Raw genomic sequence first — 27,652 nt, forward strand, 5'->3', positions numbered from 1 at the left:
TATCATATCATACATAATGTACTAAATTTCATCGAAATCCGACCAGCCGTTTTAGAGTGAAAGAGTTACAAAATAAGTCACAAACTTTCGCTTTAAGTTAGGATGTGCCTATTACAAAAAATATGAGATATTACAAATTGCTACCTTTGACATATATTATTTTATGGCGTGGGTGGAGCAACTAACAAACAAATTGATATGCGGCCCCACCGCCAGGGCGCAACCCTCTGACATTAGTCCGTCCAGAGGACGCCGGCAGATGTCTACTTTAGCTCCATACCTAAAATGCTGAGTGAGCCCGAACTGCCAATACAAAACAAAACATCATTCATTAATCATCTAAGATAATATTATTACTTACTACGAGAAGGCATTTATTTTCTTATAAATCGTGCTTTATTACATCATTTAGTGCCAATTAGGAGCAATAAAATATTTATTTCTATCCTTCAATAATAAAGAAACTACCCTTGATAATACCATATCTCGCTACTGCTGGAAAACTGACGCTCCGCGAGAAATTGCTACGCTGCTCGTAGCTGCATAAAATGTCTACGATTTTTGTAGCACATAATTTCCCTAGGCCACTGTTAAGACTGAATTTGTTGACTGCTGTTACGTCTTTGTATATTCAGTTTTAAAAAGGTTACAATTTTTTGTGAACAAAAATTAGGTACTTACTGTTCACGAATGATGCGACACGATGGTGAAAGAAAGCGATAACTATACTGTTTAATTGCTCTTTATTTGACACGAATACGTGTGGTCCATAAAAAATATAGACTTCAACACGGTTAGGTACCATCAGCCAAAGCCGTGGGCACCAGCTAGTAAATAATATAAATGTCTATTTGGTTAAATACCTATACCTACAGCGTTTCGTCATTACCGTTTTGCCAAGTATTATTAAAAGGGATGATGTTCAAGGTATTTTTTTTATATGTAAACTAAACACAATACTCTTGTGTATATCTTTGCTTTTGTGTCTTTGTACTCTTTCCGACCGATCAAAACCAGCTTGTCGACAATGTTCCCAAATAAATGACAATTCAAAATCTAAACAACTGAAAACACTGCTTCAGCATAACGATTGCAAATACCTAACTGACGCTTAATATTACATTATACATATTTTTATTTGAGCAAAGTTGCCAGCGCAAACAGAACCGAAAGCAAACTAAAACCACATTGTTCGAAATTATATAAAAGACAAGTTTGCCAACCTCAGAGCGTGGCGATAAGACAGACAAGCGAACTTTCCCTGCAAGGCGAACCCTTTAGCGTGCTAGGTTATTTCAACTGTGAAGTTGTAGTCTGAGATCCTGATTGGCATCGGGTTATACTCGTTTGTTTTTAAAATACATTTTTAGAAGAGGTACTTCGCTGTTATGAAAATACATAATCATTATATGTTGCAAACTGAGTTCTAGATCTGCGTCCTTCCTGGATCGTCTGAGTGGTACCAAGAATGAGATTTTGAGACTGATGTGTGACGACCTCAACGAGGAATTAAAAGACACTGGGCTACCTTTCCTCGATCCCAAAATAGGAGCGTCACATGAAGTAGATGTCGCGCAGGACCCTGTATATATATATACTTTTACAGGAATTTTATTTTTACTGTGCTCTCTTTTATTTTATTTTTCATTTACTATGTATTGGGTTATACTATACCTCAATAAATAATAATAATAATATTATTATTATTAAGAATTGTTATTATTATTATGTAGGTCTAAAATTAAATTAATCTGGTGGCCATTCCTTATATTTTCATCATCATCGTCTTCTACACCGTTTCTGGCGATAGCCAGGCTATGTGGCTTGTGAACCCGAATTTAATTTTAAAAAGACCTTGTAAAGTCGGAATATTCTCGCACTGCCTTACATCGTACCGAGAGAAAAACCTTGCAAGAGGCTAGACCGGCATCTACCCCCTCTGACCCTAAAGGTAATGTAATTTCGAAAATAAAATCCGAAACACTCAGAGGTACGATCTCGGGTAGAGATGGGTAAATCCGGATCTGAAGATTCAAAAGAGTCAGATCCTCAAGCGGATCCGAATCCCTTAATGACTCCTTTCAAATCTTATCGACTCCGGAGTTACTAACTCCGACCAAGTCCGGCCGGATCGAGCGGCTCGTGATCGCCGTCACACACTCGCTCCGCTTTCACTCTCGGCTCGGATCGGATCGGATCGGATCTTATAACGTTTGGTCGGGCGCTGAGTGAGCCGGTACCTACGTCGGTACTCGGACGGACTTCTCGCTCGGTTATATTGGAAAGAAATGAGATAGAATTAAAACACAATATAATATGACCGGAGCGGGTGACGCATATTTAACACTGTTTTCAAGCTTCAAATAGTCAAACAGAAAACTAGTAGGTTCTTAAGTAGCTCATAGTTCTTTAAAAAATACACAATTTAGAATTTTTCAACATTAAAAGGGCGAAACGAATCGGTACTTCAGTTGTACCTTGACCTTGGTACCTACCGAACCAATACCGAACCGAGCCGGGCCGCATCGGCCATAGATAAATTAATAATCGCTCGAAAGAACCGGAGTCAATAAAGGAGTCGGATTCAATAAGCGGATTCGGTACCGACACCGGAGCTGGATCTAGTGAGTCAGATCACTTCGCGGAGTTGAGATTACCCATGTCTAATCTCGGGTCCGAATCCACGATCGTCTGCTTGAGAGGCCCAAAGTCAAAGGCCACCACGACTTTATTTCATTTATAATCACACATTATTGTTCGTGATGAACTGTAAACATTTTTTTTGTATTCGTACGTTTTGCAGATATCAATCGAGATCCTAAACTAACAATCGGCAACAAACATAACTTGTTATTTCAAGTTGCCGCAACTGTTTTTATATCTATTTCGAAACAGTTTCCAAACAATTTCATAAAATATATGCTCTAGTTTGATATTCCTTTGCTCTTTAACCGAGATATAAATGTTTTCGGTTTTCAGAAAATAGTTGGCAATTTCGAAAAGCGAATGAATCGTCATATTTATTACTTAACTAATATTAAGTGATATTAATAAATCTCTTTAAAATATGTATAAATAAGAATATAGTAAAGGCCCCTTAGGTGACGAATCATAATACATGTTGGCATTCGCAGAGTACTTTATACATATACTGAAATTGGCATTGTCTAAAACATTCTGACATTGTGCAGTGCAATGGAAACAATCAGAGCCAAATATAACTAAAACACTATAGTATTTGGTTGTAGGTAGTAAAATTCAAAGTATATCTAATTAATAGACCCTTCTATTCTACAACCGGCTAAAAATGTACCTTTGAGTTTCATCGTACAATGTCTTGTACATACTTGTCAAATTTCAAAAATTGAAGCTTCAAACATACAATAGACAAGTACACAATTTAATTTTGATGCAAATTTCGTTACTCTAGGTTCGTAAGCCATTTGTCTAAAAGAAAACTCAGAGAGCAACGCCGAGAGCAATGCGTCTCAGTTCAGAGAGCACGTCCCGCGTTTTACTCAAAAGATCTGAGTCCGCAGATTTACAGCGCCCGAGGGACACCCTACGCTCAGTTGGAAACGAAATTCACTTTGACACTTCGACTTTGTAAATACGTCACCGCAAAACTTTGCCGGACTGTAAATGTGAGGAAATCTAAAATCAATAAAGCGTTGTTTGTACTTTTGTAAGCGGTTTGGACTACTGGGGGCTTCTTTTGTTAGTTTTGAGGTGTTTATATGAGCGCAATGACGAGTGTTTTTGTCTTTTAAATCCCACTAATCGCACTGCTCGTAATATTATAATACGGAATTAAGATCATGAGTTTGCGCCAAAACGGTTGGACGGATTTGGATTAAATTTGGATTGTACATAGCTGGACGTCTGTATAAACACAAAGGCTACTTTTTACTTCGTTATTACCACGGGATTCATGTAAAAGCAGGTTGAAAAATATTTTCAAGGTTTCTTTGAAATCTGTTAAACTACGTTTTTTGCCATATTTGTTTCTCTTACTTTCTTATCGGGTATTAGCTATATATTGCATCGCCGTTGTAAAATATGAAGTATATACGTGAATTACGACCTTACGTTACACTTTCCGTTGGAAATATAGATATTTTGATGCGAAGTGGTAAGAAACTTTCTTCTGTTTTAAGTTGAATTCACTTTATGCGCACTTGCTTCGAGAGTGCAAGAAAGCATTCTGAGAACAAATTAATTTGTTCCATTTTGTACATTATATTTATTTTCGAAAATACAAACTGAGACATGGATGCACGGAAAAACCAGAAAAGGAGACCAACGCTGGGAATCGAACCCTGGTCCTCAGCAATCCTTGCTGTGTGCTATAACCCCATACACCACCGCTGAACAGGAGTCTAGACACAAATTTCTCCTATGCACACATATCTCAGATTGCTTTTTTCTACTACGCTACTTAAGCAGCAGCACTAGCGACATCTATGTTTCGCTCTCATCGAGAGACGTCACATTCTTTCGAATTGTGATTGGCCTCCATCAAACCTGATAGATAGTAAGTGCAGATGAGGATAAAGATTTAGCTTAAATTTTAATCAATAAGTAGCTGTAAATTCTACTTATCCGGCAACATAAACGGAAGCAAAGTCGAAAACCAACTTCTTACGGAATTTTCAGTACTTATGGAAACTTGTAAATTACTGTCCTAAAATTATTGAAATTTCTATCGCAATTGCTCATTCGATCTTTGACATTATTTAGTTAACTTTCACTTAACTTTGATATCTGCATACTCTCAACACAAATAATGTATCAACTAGTGATGAATCTTTTATTTCCTATGTGTTCAATCTAAGTAGATGATACTCGTGAGTAATATGTAAATCTGCATGTACTCGACTTATCGCAAGAAATATATTTCTGTATGTCTATTCCTCAATATAGATGTAAAGTGTAGGTACCTACTTATAGTGAATTGTTTTCTGTTTTGGGGAAAATGAATGTCTGAAGCCATATTTTCTATTCCTTAGTAGTCCATATTATACGAGTACAAGAAGGAGCGAAGCGCTGTGATCCAATTAATCGAATATTAACAAAATAACAGTGGAGTTAGTCCTAACGCATACGTAACGCATTACGTATAGTGATGAATAGTATATATAACTGCCAGGTCTATTACTGAGATTTATTTTCATTACTGAGGCAAATATTTATATATGGAGCTAAATTAGTTGTAATATTAAGAAAATACAAAATATCCATAGGATTAAAATAACTAAAACTAAAACCATCACGCAGGCAGCATTCCCGCGTTGAACTGCGATTGAGATTCTTTGCGCGAGAAAGCTGCCGGCGCGAGGGTTGCCTGTTGCCTCCCTTAACCTATTGCTGAGCTCCCTGTGTAGCTCCAGCGCACCCTTACCCCAAGGACCTAGAGTCTCGACGCCGAAAGCAAAGAAATGATATTGGGCGCCGAGACAGCTATATTTTGTGACCTTGAGGCGTTCCCGGGCGTCTTTTTTTATCTAATCAATCACGTTGTATTAAAAATATGTTCAATAACTTACCCAAGAAGCTGAGCAGCAAATAGGTGCAGAGCTTCATCTTGCCGAGAGTCCTGGAACCAAAAAGACATCATATTTATAAAATCCATAGAAATCTTTATAATACGAAATTTGACTAGTTTTAGTTCGTTTTAGAACTAGGTCAATTGGTGTCAATTGTCCCATGATATTTATTTATTTATTTTTATTAATTTTTGTAAATTAAAGCTTGTGAATGTGTATTATAAAACTAAAAACCGATGTTTAAGCTACATTTACATATAACAGTTATTTACTAATTTCTTAAGGGTTGAAATTCGAAATTAGATAGAGAAAGAAAGGTCACACGCAGCTAGAGCTGTGCCTACTGCTTAAACAAGCGTTTTAGAAAAAGATCAAAATTAAATTTCTATCGAATTATTTTTCTTCGCCAAATATTGTCTGTTAGCGAATTTTCATAATATAATATACTCTTAGAATAAAATATGCTAAATTCAGGAGTTGTCAATACCGTTTTAAGGGTATACATACTCCTAAGATAGCTCGTATAATTATAATAAATCGGTATTTTTTATATAAAAAAAGGTTATTGCCCCTTCTTTCCCTCCGGTCCCAATTGTGATCTCACCACCCGCCAGTTGACAAGTATTTCGTTATGAAACAACACGGGGGTGTAAAAGCGACGTGACATTTCCCTCCAAAGCCACTTAAGTAGGCAGGTGAAACAAATCCCCAACTATCAGTAAGCATTAGTGGATTAAAAGTTTTAATTCCCCCCAAAGGTACGGTGGTGCGACATTTGTCAAAGTTCGCGTCTTTGAGTAGGGTCACGCGAATCGCGGCTCTTTATTTACTTAGCCAACTCCTGACAAACTTCGCTTACCTGCGTTACGTGAATTTCCAATAACTTTGGATCTAGATACCCTTAATTTATGTCTCTAGTTGTGAAATGGGATTAATCAATAAAACACTTAAGTATGACAGGAGATATACCCTCTGATTAAATATATCATAGGCAATGGAAATATTGTTTAATTATGTGGTTCAGTTTTGGTATGATTTTGAAAGTAGTAAATAATCTAATACCTTTAAACGAGCAATTCTTGTATATATAATCAGAATCTCGGAAACGGCTCCAACGATTTCCATTAAATTTGGTATGTAGGGGTTTAGGGGATGACAAATCGATCTAGCTTGGTCTTATCTCTGGGCAAACGCTTATAACGAGTTTTAGCCCGAGCAAAGCTCTGTCGCCCAGGTACTTTTATTTAACTCTCAAACAAACAATGAGTCTAAATAAATCAATGTTTCTATATGACTCCAACATCATCGTACTTCGCAAATGTTCAACTGTAAAGTACACTTTCGATTTGAAATGCTATAGACTTGAAAAAATCCTGTTGCCAATTCCCGCCGTAAAAAGCGCAGCCATATTGTAATAATATTCGGCGCAATAATAGTCGAAACGTTGTAGTGAAAACTTTCAAGAAGTTTTTTTTCCAAACCTACACTAGAGACTGGCTGTGTTAATCTCTACTACTACTAATATTGTTACTTAACTTTTAACTTGGAACTTTGAAAGTAGTTTATTTAAGAATAAGTACTAAAAGGGATTAAATTGTAACGCAGTTAGCTAAGTGAAAGTGAAGGACGCCCGTAACCAGCTGAAACCAAAATTACTGCTGGAGGCTAGGCGCGAATTACATTTCAACTTTTACAGTGAGCGCTTCGATAAAGAAAATATCGTGAGCTTTCTTATTATTATTTTCATTGTTACTAACCTCTAGGGATTCTGTCCGAAATAAATGGCTTATTATTATTATTATTCTGAGAGGCGTGTACCCAGTAGGTAGTGGGAAGTACTAAAGATAATGGCGATGTAGCTAGACAAGAAAGTCCTAAATATGTTCAAAGTTTTGTAGACTTCAAACTTTTCAAAGAAAAGAATTTTCTTTGATAATAGCTAGAGAAAATTCAATTCAGTTCAAAGTACTACGATACATATAAATAAGTAGATGCTTACACACCTGCCAACTTACTGGAGGATGCAAAGTAAGAGTCTTTAATAAATAGCTCTCCAAAATTCCGTGCATTAAAATTTATATCAAAAGCTTCACGAAATTCCACTTATCCTGGTTGTCACTCAATAAACAACCTTAAAAGCTTTTCAATCTCTAATATTAAAATATTACAGCAGTATTCCTAAATGTTGGCAGTAACAAACACTCCGTAGGAGCAATACTCTGCCAGTGCTGTCGACCCGCTCGCACATCCCATTTGTTCGTAGATTTCTAGGCTTGGTAGTGACTTAAAGGGTATGGTGAGGTCTTACTGGAGTGGTCGGTGGGTCCTCAAATGGGTTAATCGCTCGAGTTGCTGGTAGCAGCTGCACCTGACGGCCTGAATTACGGTATTACGGCTGTAATACGTACCCCTACAAAAAGCATTCTGCACGTACGTATTTCCGCGCACTTGGACTACTCGTATTAGGTTTCTGCGAATTATGATTGAGCTATATTAAGTTACTTCATTTTATAGGCTAATTTCCTTCGCAGCCTCTTGCTTTTGATGCCAAACAGAGATTTGAAACTATTCCTACATTATACCTATGTTGTAAACGACTCTACATACTACACAGCAGTTGATGTCCGGCGGACTAAATATGTTGACTAAAACATCAAACGAAAAAAAAAATGATAGCAAAAGCCATAGATAATAGGAAAAATGTATCAGAATATGGGTACCAGCTAAAGATTTGACTTCCATCCCATCCCAGCCTATATACGTCCCACTGCTGGGCACAGGCCTCCTCTCAGAACAAGAGGGCTTGGGCCATAGTTCCCACGCGGGCCCAGTGCGTATTGGGAACTTCACACACACCATTGAATTGCTTCGCAGGTTTGTGCAGGTTTCCTCACGATGTTTTCCTTCACCGCAAAGCTCGTGGTAAATATCAAATGTGCACCACCGCACATGAATTTCAAAAAACTCAGAGGTGCGAGCCGGGGTTTGAACCCACGACCCTCTGCTTGAGAGGCGATAGGTCAAACCACTAGGCCACCACGGCTTCAGATTTGACGTGTTACTGCAAAAAGCATACCAAACAAAGAAAAAAAAAGCTCTTCATTTACATTATGTTCACTCTACGATAAGAGCATTGATGTATTAAATGTAATTGTCTTGGAGAAAGAGAAGATCACCACCAATAAAATCACCAAAAAAATCTTAGATTCTGTAGGTACCCGAAAGTAGCTGCAATTGCTAAGAAGATATCCTTCCACGTGGTTGGTCCCTATATAGGTCATACATCAACACCAATCGGTAATGCAGCTCTTTCTTCCCATTAGCTGCATTTTGGCGCAATTAGAAATTTCAGCAACTTATACCCTCCATCTTCCTTCTTCAGCTTCTTGCCACCACCGATTCTGAGTGTCGGCCTTCAGCAGTGCATGCCATTTCTCTCAATCTTGTGTCTTCCTCATCGACACCTTTCCGGCGATTTTGACCAGATCATCGGTCCATCGGGCGAGGAGTTTACCGAAATTTCTATATCCTGTTCTTTTTTTTTAATAATCATTTAATCGAAATAGAAAAAAAATAACAGTTTAAATAAAGAAAGAACAATAATTTAAAAACATAAAAAAATATTCAGCCACATGCTTCGTCAAATTAATAAAAATAAATAAAGAAATAACACATTGATACATCTGCAACAAGCTTCGTCAAACTTTATGAAATACCTACACAAATAAACAACACAACAAATTGTAACATACACGATCCCCGTCCAGAGTCCTGCCCGACCCAAAGGTCCCCATCACATCAGCAGCATTGCCCCGCTGAATAGCAATGGAGACTTGCTGAACTAACCAGGACCCCGAGCGGGGAGCTGTTCTGAATCTCCATTCAAGTACCAATTTTCCCCAGAGGTCGTCCCTGGCGCGACATAATGTGGCTCGCCCATCACCGTTTCCTTCCTATTACTCTAGCTATATGGGTACAAATTTTACATTAAAGTTAAAAAATAACCCACACTCAATTTTCAAATATTCATAATACAAGGGAACAATTTATAGAGAAACCAATTTGCCGGGAAGGTTCGAGTGTCGGGTCGAACCGTTCCTCTCATCACAGGGTAAGCTTACTCGGGTAAAGACGTAATCGAGTCGAGATTATATTTAAATGGAGATAACGTGTTAGGTAGAAGGTGTTAAGTATTTTGGTACATGCATAGTTAATAGCAACGTAAAAGTGTAGGAACATAAGAATCAACTCGAATCACGATCAATTTTTAAAATTTGTAGGTTCAAACAAAAAATCTGGACGGCGTTTAGATAGCTGGATCTCTAGAATAACACAGACTAAATTTTTATCTCAATAATTCTGCCGAATACAAACCTTAACCACTAGAAAAAAAAAAGTGTATTTATTTTTAAGAAATGCATGTCGGATCGAACGGTTTACGCTTGAGACCGGCGGGTAAAAGCTATTAAGTATATCTATATGTCAGCCCTGAAATATTCATCAACCATAAACCAGTGACCCGAGCTTCCATCATACAGAGACAGAGCCGTAATAGAATTGAATGCGGAGTAAATGGAGCCATCTCCTCCGTCACCGATCAAACCGACAGCGCGACCCTTGTTCAATATCAGTCGTCCATATACCAGATCTATAAATTTTCACATCAATCGTGCGGGAACTGAAAAAAAAAATCCTATCCGCATTTGTCACGCTTAAATCAGTAGGTGAAATTTAAAAAAAAAATTCGTTTCTAGCTCAATTAATGATGAACAATGTAAAATAATTAATTGCTTAACTAGTCTAATATTTAAATTAAGAATGTTCATACTTTATTGAAATTAACTCATAAACTCGATGCATGTTTGTTCGTGCCAGAATTTAGTGAATCTCGATATTTCAAATTAAATTGCCAGATTTCAGAGGTTCACGAGTGCGAAGCCAGTTGAGATATTTTTGCTACATTTGTGATTTTTTCGATTTTATGTCACAGCTACTATGATTAAGTATAAGTGCAGAGTATTTTTCATTTTATTTATTTTTTGGGTCTTCATATTTACTGTGAACTAAAACAATAACTTTGCTCACCCACCCGCGACCTTATGATAGCTACGTTTATGCAAGATATGCGTAGGTAATTGTTTTAGTTCATTGATATGGACCTCCGCAAAGTAACGCCTGATTCAATAATTTAGATTTTTACTATCATATCAGACACATCGGTGACCTCATCATCAGGTTAGTACCGAATCATGAAAATTCGTGTTATTAATTATCATAGGTAACTGTAAAACAATAATACAAAAGAAATAGCTGTAATTCAACTACATATATAACTGGCCTGCTAAATCGTGAGTACAGCCCAAAGTCACGGCGGCGGGTAGAAAAGATAAATTGCTTACGTTAATTAAAAGGGGGGTGACCAGACCTAAAAGAAATCAATTGAATGAACGGAACTCATTATCAACCCTTTGGCGGGTCGATCCAGCCCTCGAGGTCTACCGTCGGATCAGTTTCCTTCAATATCAAATGTTTACAAGTTATTAGGGTACCTATCGACTATTTATTCCTATATATATATATTTGTTATACTTTGAGAATAATGTAAAAATTTAAACTTTTCAACATCAATACCTAAACCTTAAAAAAATAAGACCGATAAGTACGCGAGTGAGGAAAGTAATTACTTTAGTTCATTGATATGGACCTCCGCAAAGTAACGCCTGATTAAATAAATTATATTCAAGATCGTCAACCTGCTTAGATCAGTCGATACAGTTTATTTTCATCTCAGTGCAGCCTCATGCATTGACAGTTTTAATTGATATTGATTGGTACAGGCATTATTTTGTGGAGGCTCATATCAATTAAGTAACTAAAACCATTTGTTTACCAATTTTAAAATGGTTGTAGTTAATTCAATCGATGCTTTCTGTTGGCAAATTCTCGCCCTGAGAACTGTCGGGGGTTGATTGATGAAACGAACGTGCGCACCCTGCATCGTGTAGGTACGGTTAAAACTTAGACCAAAACGCTGGCCTCGCGGGTTCGAAGGGCAGGCCGCGCCTTGGTTTCGCTGAATGATGATGATGCCGATGTGAAGGCAGACCCTCTCCCGAGCCCCTGGGATCGGTCTGGACAGCTGCCGCCTCCTGTAGCCAGCTGCCGCCGGTTTCTTGTGAGGGGTTGAGGTTATGTCGATGAAATTAAACCGCGATTAAGTTCACCACTATATTTCTAGTTACTGACACCGTACAAATGCTTATTTTTACAAATATGATTAAGATGACCTTAGATTACTTTAACTGACACAAATTGACACTGAGAGCTCCGCTCTGACCCCGAGATCGTTATTTATTTATTTAGTGGCAACGTCTCTCACTGACTTTGAATGACTGCCGAGCCGAATGACTGACCGGTCCATAGACATATATAGGCTGTCAAAAACAAGAATAACTGATTTAAGGGTCTATCACACATTTCCATAAAGTGACTTGTACATGACACGACCTACTATGTTATGTTTTGCGTAAACACTTTCTACATCACTGTCTACATTTACCTTACAGAATAAATGAAGATTCCTAATGTTCTATTGCCTGAGCTGAGAATCCTACATCATATATCAAAAAGTCTTAAATTGGTATTACTTACCTATATTGAAAGAAAGATAGAAAATAATTTATTTATAACAGCAATGACACATAATTAGTAAAAATAACAATATGAAATTATTGTAATTATTGTATTAATGAAATTATTGTATGTTGCAGAATACTATATTATTTGATGTGTAGTCAAATCTTCCTTTCTTTTTATACTGTAGTTGCGTATTTTTTAAGCGATTTTTACATTTTACGGAACACCCAAAACAATATTTTTACGCAAAAGTCCCGCAAAAGATATTGAAAACAGGTCGGGACCCAATTAAATATCTATTTATAGTAGCATAGCCGGGAGCTGTGTGTTTACTGGCTTGCCAATATTGCTGATAATTTAAGATGACAATGCTATTATTTTTACGTCACGGCTCAGTGTTACTGAAAACAATATTCTTACTACTATACTATAGTACTAGTACTACAATATGGTTTAAACTTGAACTTTGTTTTCGATCTCCACAATTAAATCATATGTATATTGAAGTTGATATTGTACAGGCTGTATTAAAATTGATACAAAATATTTCAGAAATTGGGTTAGCTTGTCTGAATATCTGTACAGGTTTTTATATCAGGACTTTTCATTACAATTAAAGAAAAAAATGTTTAGTCAAACGTACCTAATCATTTTATTAGTTTATTTCGCACTAAATCCAAAAGATTTTGGGGTTTATCTGATAGTAAATGCACACCTACAGCACTTTTTGTCAGGACCGCTGTTGCGTTGCCAGCCTTGCAAGTAACAGTAACACTCTCCCCTTTTAAATTCACCAATTTTTTTATTCAAATCTATACATATAATAAAGCTGAAGAGGGTCGAAAGTCTGTACATGGAAGATATTCGAAAAAAAGTTGGCTGGGGATACTTAGAATCGATAACAGAACACGTTCCAACAGTTTTTAGAATTTTTGTCTGTTTGTCTGTTTATCTGTTTGTCGTTTATTTGACCGCGCATCACGTGAGAACGGCTGAACGGATTTTTATGCAAACTTTACTAATCTGACGTGAAAATCCCCGGCCAGGTTATAGGCTATAAAAATTCGACCCTTAGGGTATAAAAATTCAACCCTTAAAAGTGGAGGTAGCTACTACATTCGATTCGATTGAGTTAAGTTTCCACCTTCAAGTTTTCAAATACGTGCTATGACTATCAAGTACCCTGATAAACTAACAGATGGCGCTGAAATTAATAACTTTGTGACTCGAGTACGGAAGGATTTTGCCAAATTAACTATTTAAGAGGGAGTACGGATATAAACAAATAATTGAATAATTTAATTGATTTAATGATACGACTAAAATTAAACGACAATAAAGTAATTGCCACACATTACAATGCCATCTTTTGGAGAACTGGGTAAACAGTATGTAATGGAGTAAACTAATAAAAAAGAGTTTACTTACATAGTTATACTTAGTTTTTTTTTTGCATTAGAAATAGGGTAAACAATCTTGACGAGTCTTTTTATTGAAAAACGTTTTAAAAAACAGTTACTATTACTTTTATGATACTAAAAGCATGTAAATGATCATTATAATCCTTGCTAATTGTTACTATTTGCTGTGACTTATTTTTCAAAAGTTTTTTTCAATAAAAAACACATCAAGATCGCTTGCCTTTTTTCTAATGCTAAAAAAAAGAACTATAAGTACTTAATGGTAAAATCAACACACATATCAACACGCGTACGAGTATAATTCTATACATCTATCTTATACTATACAAAAGTTGGCTGGGGATACTTAGAATCGATAACAGAACACGTTCCAAAAGTTTTTAGAATTTTTGTCTGTTTATCTGTTTATTTGACCACGCATCACGTGAAAACGGCTGAACGGATTTTCATGCAAGCTTTACTAATCTGGCGAGAAAATCCCCGGTCAGGTTATATAGACTTTAAAAATCTTACCCCTAAAAGAGGGGGGGGGCGGTAGCCGCTACTCTTGATTAAGTTAAGTTTGCACCTGAATCTTATGACGCTACTTAGGAAGGAGGTGCAGACTTATTTTCAAGTGTTGTACGACTATCGAGTACCCTGCTACACTAACAGATGGCGCTGATTTAGCCAAATTGACTAAGTTTAAAAGAAGGAGTACGGATATCAAGAAATTTAGGTAATTGATTAAATAATATAACAAATTTAAACGACAATAAATTAATTGACACACATTTCACAGTGCCATCTTATGGGGACTATGAAACATCCATATTCATACGTATTGCCTCTTTTAAGCACTTAATAATTGTCACGAAGGTGAGTACTTAAAAAAAAAAACATTTTTCTCTTTCTTTTGCGGAGTAAATTTCAAACGATTTCGGAATTGGGACTCGCATTTTTTAGGCGTTACCATGCCTTCCCGAAAAAACGAATCTTTTTGCGAAAGTCTCGCAGCGCATTAGGACTACCAGGGGCACGGCACGGTCTCAGGAGTCTGAGGAAGATCGCGATGGGAGACTCAGTGGCGCTCTAGCCAGGCAGGCCGCTTCGCTTTCGGCTGAAACGGCAAGCCAGCGCGAGGCTGGGTTGCGATGCAATCCAATCTTTGCGATCACTCGATGTAGGAAAATAGTAAGCGAAAAATAAAAATCTTATTTCTTGAGCAATTTAGATGTGAAACTTATTGATCATGATCAGATTTTTCAGTTGATTGTTTAGCTGTAGTTTGAAGGGATTTTTCGAAAATTCCACGAAACGGCCAATGCGGGACATTAACTTCATTCCTATCGAGTATTTTGTAAATATAAAAATCTACGCAGACGAAGTCGCGGGCAAAAGCTAGTAAATTAATAAATATCATGGGACACTTGACACTATTGACCTAGTCCCAAACTAAGCAAAGCTTGTACTGTACTATTTATACTAGGCAACGGATAAACATGCTTATATAGATAAATACACAAATATCATGTGACAATTCACACCAATTGACCTAGTCCCAAAGTAAGCTTAGCAAAGCTTGTGTTACGGGTACTAAGCAACGGATAAATATATTTATATATATAGATAGATACATACTTAAATACATATTAAACATCCAAGACCCGAGAACAAACATTCGTATTATTCATAAAAATATCTGCCCCGGCCGGGAATCGAACCCAGGACCTCAAGCTTTGTAGTCAGATTCTCTAACCACTTGACCATCCGGTCGTCATAAGACGAAGAAGTCTTTACACTGTAAATTTATTGTCTCACTTGACGACCTCACATTAAAATGATAAACTGAACTCCCTGTAATTTAAACAATGATACAGTGCCGGTAACAAAGTGCTGGCAAACTTTAGAATTTATTCATAAATCAGGGCAACAAGTGCGTGTAATGGCAGTATTAACCACGCTCTCTGAAGCTGTGGACGATAACAATTATTTTTATGGGCTGTATTTTAAAATTGGGTTAGACTAGCTGTTTTTGAACTTTAATTGCGTAAAGTTTTAAACGTCGTAACTTTTTATCTTTACCCAAACTCGAAAGCTCCTACGACATGCGTGATTGGAATCTCTGGACAACATTGCGTTCGCAAAGGAATAATGGCTGCGATCTCGATTTTATACATCAAATTAGACTAAGGGTCTGTTTCACTACCCATTGATTAACTTTATTTAACGGATATATGTGATGCAGTCTCCATCTATTTGAACAAACAAACACCCTCTAAACAAAGCCCTCTTTATCTGAGAGGAGGCCTGTGCCCAGCAGTGGGACGTATATTAGGTGGCTTGGGTGGCTGGGATGGAGGGTACAGGTGGGCTCATTGAGTTGTTATACAATACATAGTTAGAACATCATCATCATCAGTTAGTAAATCAGATAGTTAAATTGGATGTCAATTTTATTGAATTTTTAGTTCATTGATATGGAGCTCCGCAAAGCAAAGCTTAAAATCAATCAATGAACAAAAATATAGCTGTGCCGTGCTGTGCTGTGCTGTTTTGCTGTGCCTCACACAGCAAAACTCTGAATAACTATCGCCTGCGTATTCCCGGACCGATATGACCTTCAGTTCAAGAAAAGAGCGTACTCCTACTTAAAGCCGGCAACGCACTTGTGACTCTTCTGCGTTGCAGGTGTCCAGGGCGACGGTAATCGCTTACCATCAGGCGATACACCTGCTCGTTTGCCCCCTATACCATAAAAAAAAATATATAGCCAGCAAAAATCATGTATTAAAAATTATATTTTAAAAAGTTATTTCCGATGGACTGAATATTAATTAAAAAATCAGTCGAAATATCAGCCGCCTGCCTACGTACCTAATAATAACTCACAAATAGAAATTTTAACAATCTGAAGCCTTCAGTATGTAAATAATGCTCACACGCTTTACTTATATTTAGTATTCTGTTAACGAACATGAAATATAATTTAATTACAGTCTCGTACATGCTTACTATTTACTCGGCTCACATGAAATTAAAATCAGGTTTTTAATAACTCTATGCTCAAAGGCTGTTGTGAATTTCGTCCGTCACAGACTGTTTGCTTGAATCTTTAATATTTACTTTGGCATCGCCATAGGGGGTTTGACACACACCTCCTTATATTGTCAATAACAAACATGTTGACGATCATTTTAATGTCTTAAACAGTCTTGAGCTCGATGTTCGACATTGCTAATCTCACTCACAATATAATGTGAATGTTCACAGCCATCTGAAATAACATCCTAGCTACCTACATCTTATCCCCATATTCCAATGGGATCCCTGTAATATCGCAGAATCTAAAACGCTAGTTCTACAGATCTTCAATTTTACACCGCAAATGAAAATTACAATGGAAAGAGTAAGTTCGCCTTCGTACCATCAGCACAGAATAAGTAATAACCATAAGCCAAATAAGTGGTCTATCAATTTTTAAACAAGTTCCTATCAAATTAATATGTCGCTAAAGTCAAACTTTCAAGTTGACAGACACGTTTATTGGCATACCTATTGTTTTATGACATGCAAACGATTATCAACTTTAGGGTGGTAGACCACATAATATTAGGCTGATGGTACATCTAAGTTATTATCTTGTTACATATCTTTCAATTTCGTATGTTTCTATCTACTAATCTCTTATCCTCATATACTAATATTATAACGATAATTTTTTTTAGATTTTTGTATGTTTGTATTTTGGTATTTTTGGATGTTTGTTACGAATTAAGTAACTCAATAACTACTGGACCGATTTTAAAAAATCTTTCACTATTAAAATGCCAAATTATTCCAAAGTGCCATAGGCTATAACTATTACCAGAAAATTTAGGGTTCCGTACTAAAACTTCAATAATGTGCCCGTACGGCAAACGTGTTTTTTTGTCGATTTTTGCTAATGTCTAATGTTGTATAGGTACCTACGGAAGCCTTCGTGCGGGAGTCCGTCTCGCACTTGGCCGGTTTTTTATTTTGCCCGTGCGAAGCCGAGGCGGGTTGCTAGTATGCAATAAAAGAGTACAATACCTACAATTTCATTTTTAGAAATTCCCATGAGAATTTAATAAAATCCCGAAATTACAATGCTTATAATATCATATATAATACCTGCCACGTGCGTGTGACTCATCAAATCCAAAAAGAAAATCTTAGCAAGAAATTGAACCGACTACAAAAAACTGGAAAACAATTTTCTACTAGTTTGAAGTCAGTGCCTCAGCACAAGCCAGCAGGAGTGGAAATATGGTCGTCTACCTTCAATCACTCCTGCTGGCTCGTGCAGAGGCACCGACTTCAAACTACTGGGTAGAAAAATATTTTCAAGGTTTTGGTATGTAAGTCGGTACTATTTTTATATAACTTTTCTTTCATAGTTTTTATTGATTCAAATAAGCCCAAACACGGCATAGTTATATTATTAACCGACTTCAAAAAAGGAGGAGGTTCCCAATTCGAGTGTATGTTGTTTTTTTTGTATGTTAGTTACGTGATAACTCCGCCAATTGTGAGCCGAATTTCAAAATTATTGTTTAGTTCTAAAGGACATACTTTCGAGGTGGTCCCATTGACACCAAGCCAGGATCTGATTTACATTCAAATGTCAAGTATTTACATTAAAAAAGTATCATTTGGTGAACTGGACCCTGATAACGAAGACTGTAGGTACCGTTACTCTATTATAAAATGATATAACTATGCTGTGTTTGAGTTTAATGGAATCGTTTTGAGATGCACTTTGGCTACAAATCACTAAAAACTAGTAGAAAAATATTTTCAAGGTTTTAGAAGTCGGTTCCATTTTTTTTTTATAACTGAGTACTGGTATCCATGATCTTCGTCATGACGCCCAGTTCACCAAATGATACTTTCTGAATGTAACAGGTGTTAAGCTTAGTTGATATGGAGAATGAGAAAAGTATAAATTGTAGGTATTTATTGGAATTGGTGAATTCATTCGAGTTTCGGTTTCGACGTACGGCAATGATCGATCAAGCATGTCAAGTCAAAGACTTATTACTGGTTTGGCTGCTTTACATTTGGAAACTTTTTTAGAATTTCTAGGGGGGGGCAGCTGCCCCTCCCTGCTCTCCCCTGGCGACGCCCATGTAAAATTTAAGGGTTGCCCTCGATTTCTTTAAGATCCCATCATCAGATCCTGACTTGGTGACAGTGGGACTACCTCGGAAGTATGTCCTTTAGAACAAAAAAGAATTTTGAAATTCGGCCCACAATTAGCGGAGTTATCGCGTAACAAACATAAAAAAACATACAAAGACGAATTGAGAACCTCCTCCTTTTTTGAAGTCGGTTGAAAAGAGACATATTATGTGATTTGATTATACTATGTAATGTTGATATGAAAAATAAAGTTGAATTTATAATATTTTCAATAGGCGGCTTGACTTGAAATTGGTATAGGTACATTTTCACGTTATTACACCATGTTTTTGTTGGGATTACAAATATATACGAACTTTGCGAAATTTACAGCAATTCACGACATTAGACTTGCGTAGAGCTTTTTGTCTTTCAAATATAGAATACTCTCAATAAAGCAGCTACCAAAGAATCACCAAACATCTTTCTAGCAAACGATCACAACATTGTGCACGTGAAATCTACAACAAATGCAAACAATTACAAGGTAAAGCTTCAAGTAATAAACAATAAAACAAAAAAGAAATCAAATGCTACATCTCACTCCGGATACAGGATGCCGCATCAGATTCACTCCTAAACTAGCTACGAGGACGCACATTATTATATCAAACGCATCTCGACGATAAATACTTGGAAACGCGAACAATACAATTTTGAATTTTGCGTGAATAGACATGTCACCTTTGTTATCGGAACGCTTTATGTTGTTTCCGCGTAACGCGTTTCATTTCTAACGCTTGATAATGGAAATGCTTTATTCAATTTGTTTTCGAAGGGCCGCTTTCACATTAGTGCGAAAACAATGCAGCTGGTCTGTAGGATTGACCACATCCACACGACTTGGTACTCGAAAAGTGCACTTTTCATAAATGGACACCAAAACACACTATTTACTCGAAAGCCGCACTATTTCAAAAAGAGCAGTTGTCTAAAATGCACACTTTCCCAATAGGTGCAAAGGTGGTAATACAATTGAGGCACTTTCTCGAAAGACGCACTATTTCCACTTGACCACTAACTCCACACGAGTTTTTTTTTCAGATGAAGATTGACAATCATGATAGGTGCAACTTAGTGATTATTCATAATTTGAGAAAGTGTACTCATTAAAAAGTGCACGTTTAGAAATAGTTTACCTTTAGAGAAATTACACATTTCGGTAAAGTGAGTTTTACAAGTCTGATCCGCTCAAAATACTTTGACACACTGTAAAGTGTAAACGCAAGGACAAAAAAACAAGGGCATGGCAACATCGACATAAAGATATGTAGGTATAGATCGTATGGCACACAAATATTTGTTTTAGTGTAATTATCCAGGGAGCAACAGGGGAACGCGTTTGTAAATAATGTAGTAACGGCCCGTCTCTTCTTTACACGCCAACGTCCACGCCGTTGCTCAAAAAAAACTTACCTTCTTAAATAAGCACAGAAAGGGAGAACGAGAGAAAAAAACGCCTATCGAATCAATCCTGCAACCGATAAACAGCTTTCAATACTCAATATTATTTAACGTATTCATTAAATGGGTACCTTTTGCAAACATTTCATTTCGTACGGCATGCGAATTGTACCTCTATTCGTTATTGGTCCTAAAGCTTCATTAAGATTGTTGCGAGAATCGTGTGAGTTGCGATACATTACTGTCAATGATCAATCATTTAGAAATTTACTGGCCTTTACTTACCCACGGCTTCGCTTGCGTAAACCTTAATCTGGCAGTCGAAATGACTGAAGGATTTGCTGAATTCCCAAGTGAATTCACAAAAATTACAGCATGGTTGGTTGGCAAGTTAAATCGTAGTATTATTATTAAATAGTAGATATTCAAATTTAATAAAATTACATACCAATGCGAGGTTCAGTCAGAGACCCGTCGATATGTAATGAGGTCCTGGTGTCCCATGGACGCAAGCGACAGCTAAAGAAGACCACGTATAATGTTCTCAGCATTCGCTAAATATTTAAATATATAAAAAAAATATTTAATTCCCACCACCGCACCTAATACGTATTGGGACAGTGCAGATTTATCTTTATCGCAAACAGAATCTTACTCTTAGTTTGTTATATTTTATCTATTACAGCACTACCAAGTTCCAGCCAGTACTTAGCTCAGCGCGCTATGAAATGGAGGAAAAATGTAAGTAATATTGCGCTGAGATGCAGCGGCACGTACCTTGTTAGATGCAGGCGCGAGCACTACCGGCATACGTAATCTTTATGTCGTAAGTATAACCAGGTGAAAGAACTAAGATGCTCACTACAACTTCTTAGTTTTGTTGAACATGCAAAAGTGTTAGAAAAAGTGGAGGTGCAGCTTGAAATAAAATATACTGAGCGGCAAAAACTATATATGCAGAAACGGTAATTTTGTATGTAGGTAAGTATATTTAGTAATATAGTGCTTGAGCAACGTTACACTTTCACAGGTTTTTTAAGGTTAGGAATTTTATTACGTAAATAAATGCCTCAAGTATTTCAGACATTGCTAACGCCTTCAGTATCTATTTAGTCATCGTTTACAGCATATCCTATCCACGCCACAGATGTCATACTAAGCAAGCATTAAAACTTAGCCGCTTCATAACGCAGACCGAATGTGGAATAGAATTTATGTCACATTCGAAGAGCGTCAGCAGTATTAAATCCTTCTGGGAACGTGGAAACAGCTGCGTCCCACGGATTCGGTTTGACGCCGTCTAGTAGGTACGTGTAGGTACTTATTATTGCTTCTCGAATGTCCCAGCTACAGAACTTACATTAAGAGGAATACAAATGTTGCCATGTGTTTTCCATGAAGAATCGATGTCGCAATTTTTTCACCTTTCTTGGTAATAATGAGCTATCTTTTTATCAGATTGCAGAGAAACTCAATATGAGATGATTCGATTCGATGATTGATGGACATGCTTGTAAATAGCATGCCTTGTTATGTCGTATTTTACATAATCACAAATTGAACGGATGAACTATCCATTCAATTTATCCAACAACTTGTGTCCAATAATCCGAAGACTACTTCATATTATAACTTACTTTATTTTATTTTTAAAAGATATAAACCTCTACTTTAAGAAACCGTGAAACGGAAGCACTTTGGAGAGCACCATCTGGACTTTTGCAGTTTTATGACAGAATTTTAACGGAATGTACTATGCGAGTCGATTTTAAACTTTCGCGCGCTTTGTCTTAACATTTTGTGGTTCCCGTGACGTGAATTGGTGAGCCACTTATTGTCCTTCGTCCTTAAATCATTTCAAGTGTAGCCAGTAAATAAAACATATTTTCCATTGGTAGTTTATGGTCTGTCAGACCGAACACTTTATTCACCCAAGTTTTGCGTTTCCCTTTCTTAAATATCGTTTCAGGTTTAGAAAAAATAATCCTAGACTCCATTTCACATATTTTATATTCTAAAAAGAACATTTCTTAAATTTTGTACGTTGGCCAAAATGGTAAGATTCCGGGTTGACTGACAGAGCTGTCACTGGAAATGCTCTGGCAACACTCGTTCTTTTCGATTTGCGAGCCGAAGCGACGCGGACGCAAGAACACATTTTCCATTTTTTCTATAAAGACTGTCTTTTCTCATTTCCACTTTTTCAAGTTAAATCTTATTTAATGTCGACAACAAACCCATAAATCGGCGATGGAAGATCGACGGGTTGGCGGGTCCAGCACATACATTTTTTTATGCACGATTTCCACGTGTTTGCGGTAAGTGTTTTCGCCTTGCTTTCCTATGTTTTTCCTTCTTCCAAATAATTTTATAAATACGGTGTGGGCACGCCCTTCATGTTCCACCTTTTCCGTTCTGTCTCTAAGACTTTTGTTTTCCTTCGCTTACAGGCTGGAGGGGATTTTACTGATGTTTTACTGAGGTTTTAACTGAAATTTAACTGCAAGATTTAACAGTATTTTAACTGGATCTAACCGGAATTCTCGGGTTTTCTTCCTCGGGGTTTTATCCCGCATCCCTTCATCTCAACATCATCATTCTTCATGAGAAGAAGACAGACGCATGATCCAAGCATGAAGGCAAACGCTTAGCTCCGGGGCATCACATCGTGGCGGCAGTGGCAGAACAACGAGGCTCCCGAGATCACCGCCGGAGGAAACCGGAGGGAGTACCCGGCGTGGGGCCACGCCCTGTCCCATGAGGTGGGCCCAAATGTTTATTTTCTCTTGAGATGAAAATTTAAATTAGTCGTAATTTTACACAAATGGTGGTATAACGTTATTAGGGAATCTGATTACACATAACATTTAAGTTAGTTTAACTTCCTACCTGTAGCGAGAACCGACCCTGATGTAAACTATAGTTTAAATGCTCGGCTTTTGAATATCACAACTTCGGTGTATGTGTGCCTCTGACGATTCCAGAAAAATAAATCTGAAATATTTACCCAGGTCTGATTTTTTATTTATTTTTCCCAATTTTCCTGATAATACAATTTTCCACAGATTTTCTTCCTTTTCACATTTTCTTTGTGACCCCACTAATTTACCCCGTTTTCAGTGAGGTTGCAAATGGCGCCCACTTTCCCTTTATTTTGGTAGGAATTCTTTTCCTTTCTTTTGAGTAGGAGTTATACCACCATTACATGTGTTTGTTAAATTAAATTTTAACTTGTAGCGTTAACTACTTTTCATATCAGTAATTAAGTTTAAATTCACTGATGGTTTGTGTATGTGCACATTTTGTGTTTTAATTGTCAGTAATACACTGAATATTTAATTGTGTTATTTGTGTACTAGTAAAAGTTTTATTTTCACTAATACACAAATTCATAAACCTTTATGATTTCTTAAAATTTGTTTGCATAGTCGAGTAGTGAGTAGGTGAGTGTTTTAGTGACTTATTGGTTGGTACAGGTTCGCTCAGCTAAGCTGTACAGGTTCGCTCAGCTAAGCTGGCGGCCATTTTGTGTACAATTTTAGTTGCCACGCCCTAAAACACTACACTGAATTTATACCTCTCAATCTGTGTGTATTTCTTTCGGGTTTCTGTGATTAAGTACCCATATTAACCTTCATATTTTTAATGAAAACATTTTTGTCCTTCGGGTAAAAATTTCTGAAAATTTAATTGACTTTCATATTTAATAATAGCATAAAGTGTCCTTCAGATAATTTCTGTTCAGTTGAGAGACACTCAATTGAAGAACTTTCATATATTTTATTACATTCTCAGTGTGTTTTGTGTTCATAGCATTTTATTTTAACCTTTTAGTAGACAATTGTTTAAACAGTTTTTTTTCTAAGACAAAGTTACATCAAAATTACATTGCACTTTACTTCCTTTTCCAAATAGTTGAGTAATAATAGTAATAAATAACATGACTGAACAAATCTAAGACTGAATTCTCATTAGTGGTACATAGTGTAAAAATTTGCAGTATAGAAGCTCAGTATAAATTTTCAACTGAGTCATAAGAACCTTGCTTTGTCTGAATCACATACTTGTTAACAATAAGACATCATAATCTCAAAGTACATAAAGTGTTGCATTGATTAATAGTACAGAAGCGCACCATAGTTTTCATTGAGTTTAATAACTTTTGTCGAAGTGTTTCATTTTATTAACTTTTATTTAGTACATGAGCTTTATAGCTATTGTAGTACAGAAGCACACTGCAGTTTGTACCAAGTTACATAAATTTTGTTGGAACAATTTTCTTTAGTAATTAATATTGTTTTTATAATAATAAGTGTTGCTGTAGTAAGTTCATAGTACAGAATCTCGCCATACTTTTCTGGAGTGTAACAACTTTTGGTTTTGATACTTATGTGCATATTTATTTATTGTTGTGTATTGTGGTACAGCATCTCACTGTGATTTTATTAAGTCACAAGAATTTATTTTAATTTTGAATGGTTGACATTAATGGTTAAGCCATAGAATTTAGGAACATTTATTGTGAGTTTTACCACCATTTTTGTTCGCGTTTAACTTTTAATTTTTCAAAATGGTAGGAACGCGTAGCAATCCGAATGTTGAGGATGACCCTGCTCAGGTGCCGGAAGAGGCACTGAATAAACCAAAAATAAATATTAAACAAGAGGTAGAGTCACCTATTCCTACAAATATTGTGTGCTCGGGTGATAGAGATTTATCCAAATGGAAAGTCAGATTTAATGGTACTGGTGATCCTAGGTCGTTCCTGGAGAACATTGAGGAGCTGCAGGCTGCCTTTTGTGTTTCGGATGAGAAGCTTTTCCAGTCTGCATCATTGTTGTTTGTAGACAAGGGTTTAATTTGGTTGAGAGGTGTTCGGTCACAGGTCACATCTTGGACGGAGCTCAAGGATTTGTTATTAGAGGAGTTCGACTCTGTTGATTTTGACTATAGGTTGAAAGGGGAGATTCGGGCCCGCACTCAAGGTGCCGATGAACCTGTACATATTTACATTGCTGTCATGTCCTGCCTTTTCAGCAGGCTGCGTGTGCCTTTAGGTGAAGAAGAAAAACTGGAGATTCTTTTGCACAACATTAGGCCGAGCCTTGGTCAACAGTTAGCATTGGTTGAAGTTCGGTCTGTGGCAGAGCTTAAGGCGAAATGTAGGTTGTTAGAGTCAGCTAAGCAGCGAGCCAATTTATTTACTGAGCCTCCAAAACTTACATTGAGTCCAGAGTATTCTTACAGTGGAAAGTCAAAGCCAGCAGTAGCGGCCGTTGTTCAACAACCAGTTCCAGTGAAGAAGGCACCGGTGCAAAAACCTGTTTGTTACAAATGTGGAAAGACTGATCATTCTTTTAGGAAGTGTAGGGCAACACCTACTTCTGTTAAATGTTTCAAGTGTGGGGAACAAGGTTTCACAGTTCTAAATTGTCCTAAGTGTGTAAATTCAAAAAACTAGTTTCTAACCGAAGCAAATGTAACGGTGATCAGTTAAGTTCAGTTGCTAAGTTTTACAGTTTTAAATCTATTGCTTCGGTTTTATTCTCACCTGATCCTAATGACATTAGACCACATTTAAATATTTTTATTAACAATTTTGAAGTGTGTGGACTATTAGATTCTGGTGCTTGTATTTCCATTTTGGGGAATAATTCTCACCTTCAATTAATTAAATTTGGCTTTGACTGGCATGAAACATCTCACACATCATGTAGTGTTGCGAATGGGGTAAATTGTAAAACAATTGGGTACATGTTTGTCCCAGTTACCTTTAATAATATAACCAAGGTTATAAAGTTTCATCTCATTCCAACTATAGTTTCAAATATCATTTTGGGTTGCGACTTTTGGAAGGAATTTAACTTAGCACCTGAAATTTTTGATAAAATTAACTATAGATACCCCTCTGATTCCTTGTTTTCTTTGAATGCCATTAATTCTGACCAGATACACACTTTACAAGGTTTTGACGATTTAGGTTCGGAGAAGAAGGAGTTAGCTGAGTCTATTATAAATAAATTTCATGACATTTCTTTTGAAAGTAAAGGTCTGGGTAGGACGCATTTAACACAACATTTTATTGATACGGGAGAGGCAGCTCCCCTGCGTACGAGGCAGTACCCTTTGTCACCAGAGAAGAAGATCGCTTTGAACGCAGAGTTGGACCGGATGCTGGAGCTAGACGTAGTCACGCCTAGCGAAGGTGCTTGGAACAACCCTGCTCTCCTAGTACAGAAGGCAAATGGTGACTGGAGGTTTTGCTTAGACTGTCGAAAACTGAATGCAGTAACAAAGGGTGATGCTTATAACATGCCTTACATTCCCGAGATTTTAGATAGCTTGAAAGAAGCTCGGTATTTATCCTCAATCGATTTGAGTTCCAGCTTTTGGCAAATTCCTTTACATCCAGATTCACAGGAGAAAACAAGTTTTACAGTTCCAGGTCGTGGTCTTTTTAAGTTTAAGGTTATGCCTTTTGGTCTTTGTGGAGCTCCAGCCAGACAACAAAGATTGATGGATGCTTTAGTTGGTTACAATTTTTGCAGCGACATTGAAAATGGCAGGGTATTTTGTTATGTAGATGACATCATCATTGTTAGCTCAGATTTTGATACACATTTACTTCTTTTAAACAGGGTTTTGGAGAAATTGCGGTCCGCTAATTTAACAATAAATTTTAAAAAGTCCAATTTTTTTAGGAGTTCCCTGAAATATTTAGGATATGTGATTGACGAGTTTGGTCTTCGGACAGATCCTGAAAAGGTGGCTGCTATTTTAAATTTTCCAACTCCAGGATCTGCGAAGGATGTCAAGGTTTTCTTAGGAACTTGTTCCTGGTATCGGCGGTTTATCCGAAATTTCTCCACAGTTGCTGCCCCTTTAAACAGATTAACTAGCAAAGGAAAGAAGGCTCCTCCGTTCACCTGGAGTGAGGAAGCAGAAACTGCATTTAATACCCTGAAGAACTTACTTGTGTCTGCTCCTATTTTAGCTGTCCCGGATTTTACTAAACCATTTTCAGTACACTGCGACGCTTCTGCTTATGGTATAGGTGGAATGCTGTCCCAAAACATCAATGGTATTGATCACCCTGTTGCCTACGTGAGTCGCGCGTTGTCTAAGAGTGAACAGAACTACAGTGCAACAGAGAGAGAAGCCCTTGCTGTCATCTTTGTCGTTGAAAAATTTCAGGCATATCTCGGTTCACGTCCATTCAAGGTGATTACAGATCATGCAGCCTTGAAGTGGTTCATGAATTTGGAGAATCCCACAGGCCGATTGGCAAGGTGGGGGTGTAGGCTCTCTCAATTTAATTTCGAGATCGAACATAGGCGAGGCACTGACAACGTCGTTCCAGATGCTCTTTCGAGACTTTTGAAAGTTGATGCCATTAATGTTTCTCCGTCGGACGCAGTTGCAGATCCTTGGTATGACAGAGTTCTAAAGGGTTGTATTGAC

The 27,652-nt window shown here is 37.1% G+C and overlaps 1 long non-coding RNA gene across 1 annotated transcript; it reads left to right on the plus strand.

Moving 5' to 3' along the window:
- Positions 1-21,984: 21,984 nt before the first annotated feature.
- LOC141435087 (uncharacterized) lies at positions 21,985-23,201 on the plus strand. Its single transcript, XR_012452112.1, has 2 exons — positions 21,985-22,509; positions 22,642-23,201. It is a non-coding gene; the product is annotated as an uncharacterized lncRNA (long non-coding RNA).
- Positions 23,202-27,652: the final 4,451 nt, after the last annotated feature.

The sequence above is a fragment of the Choristoneura fumiferana genome, chromosome 14 (genome assembly GCF_025370935.1).
Source record: "Choristoneura fumiferana chromosome 14, NRCan_CFum_1, whole genome shotgun sequence".
Classification (NCBI taxonomy): domain Eukaryota; kingdom Metazoa; phylum Arthropoda; class Insecta; order Lepidoptera; family Tortricidae; genus Choristoneura; species Choristoneura fumiferana.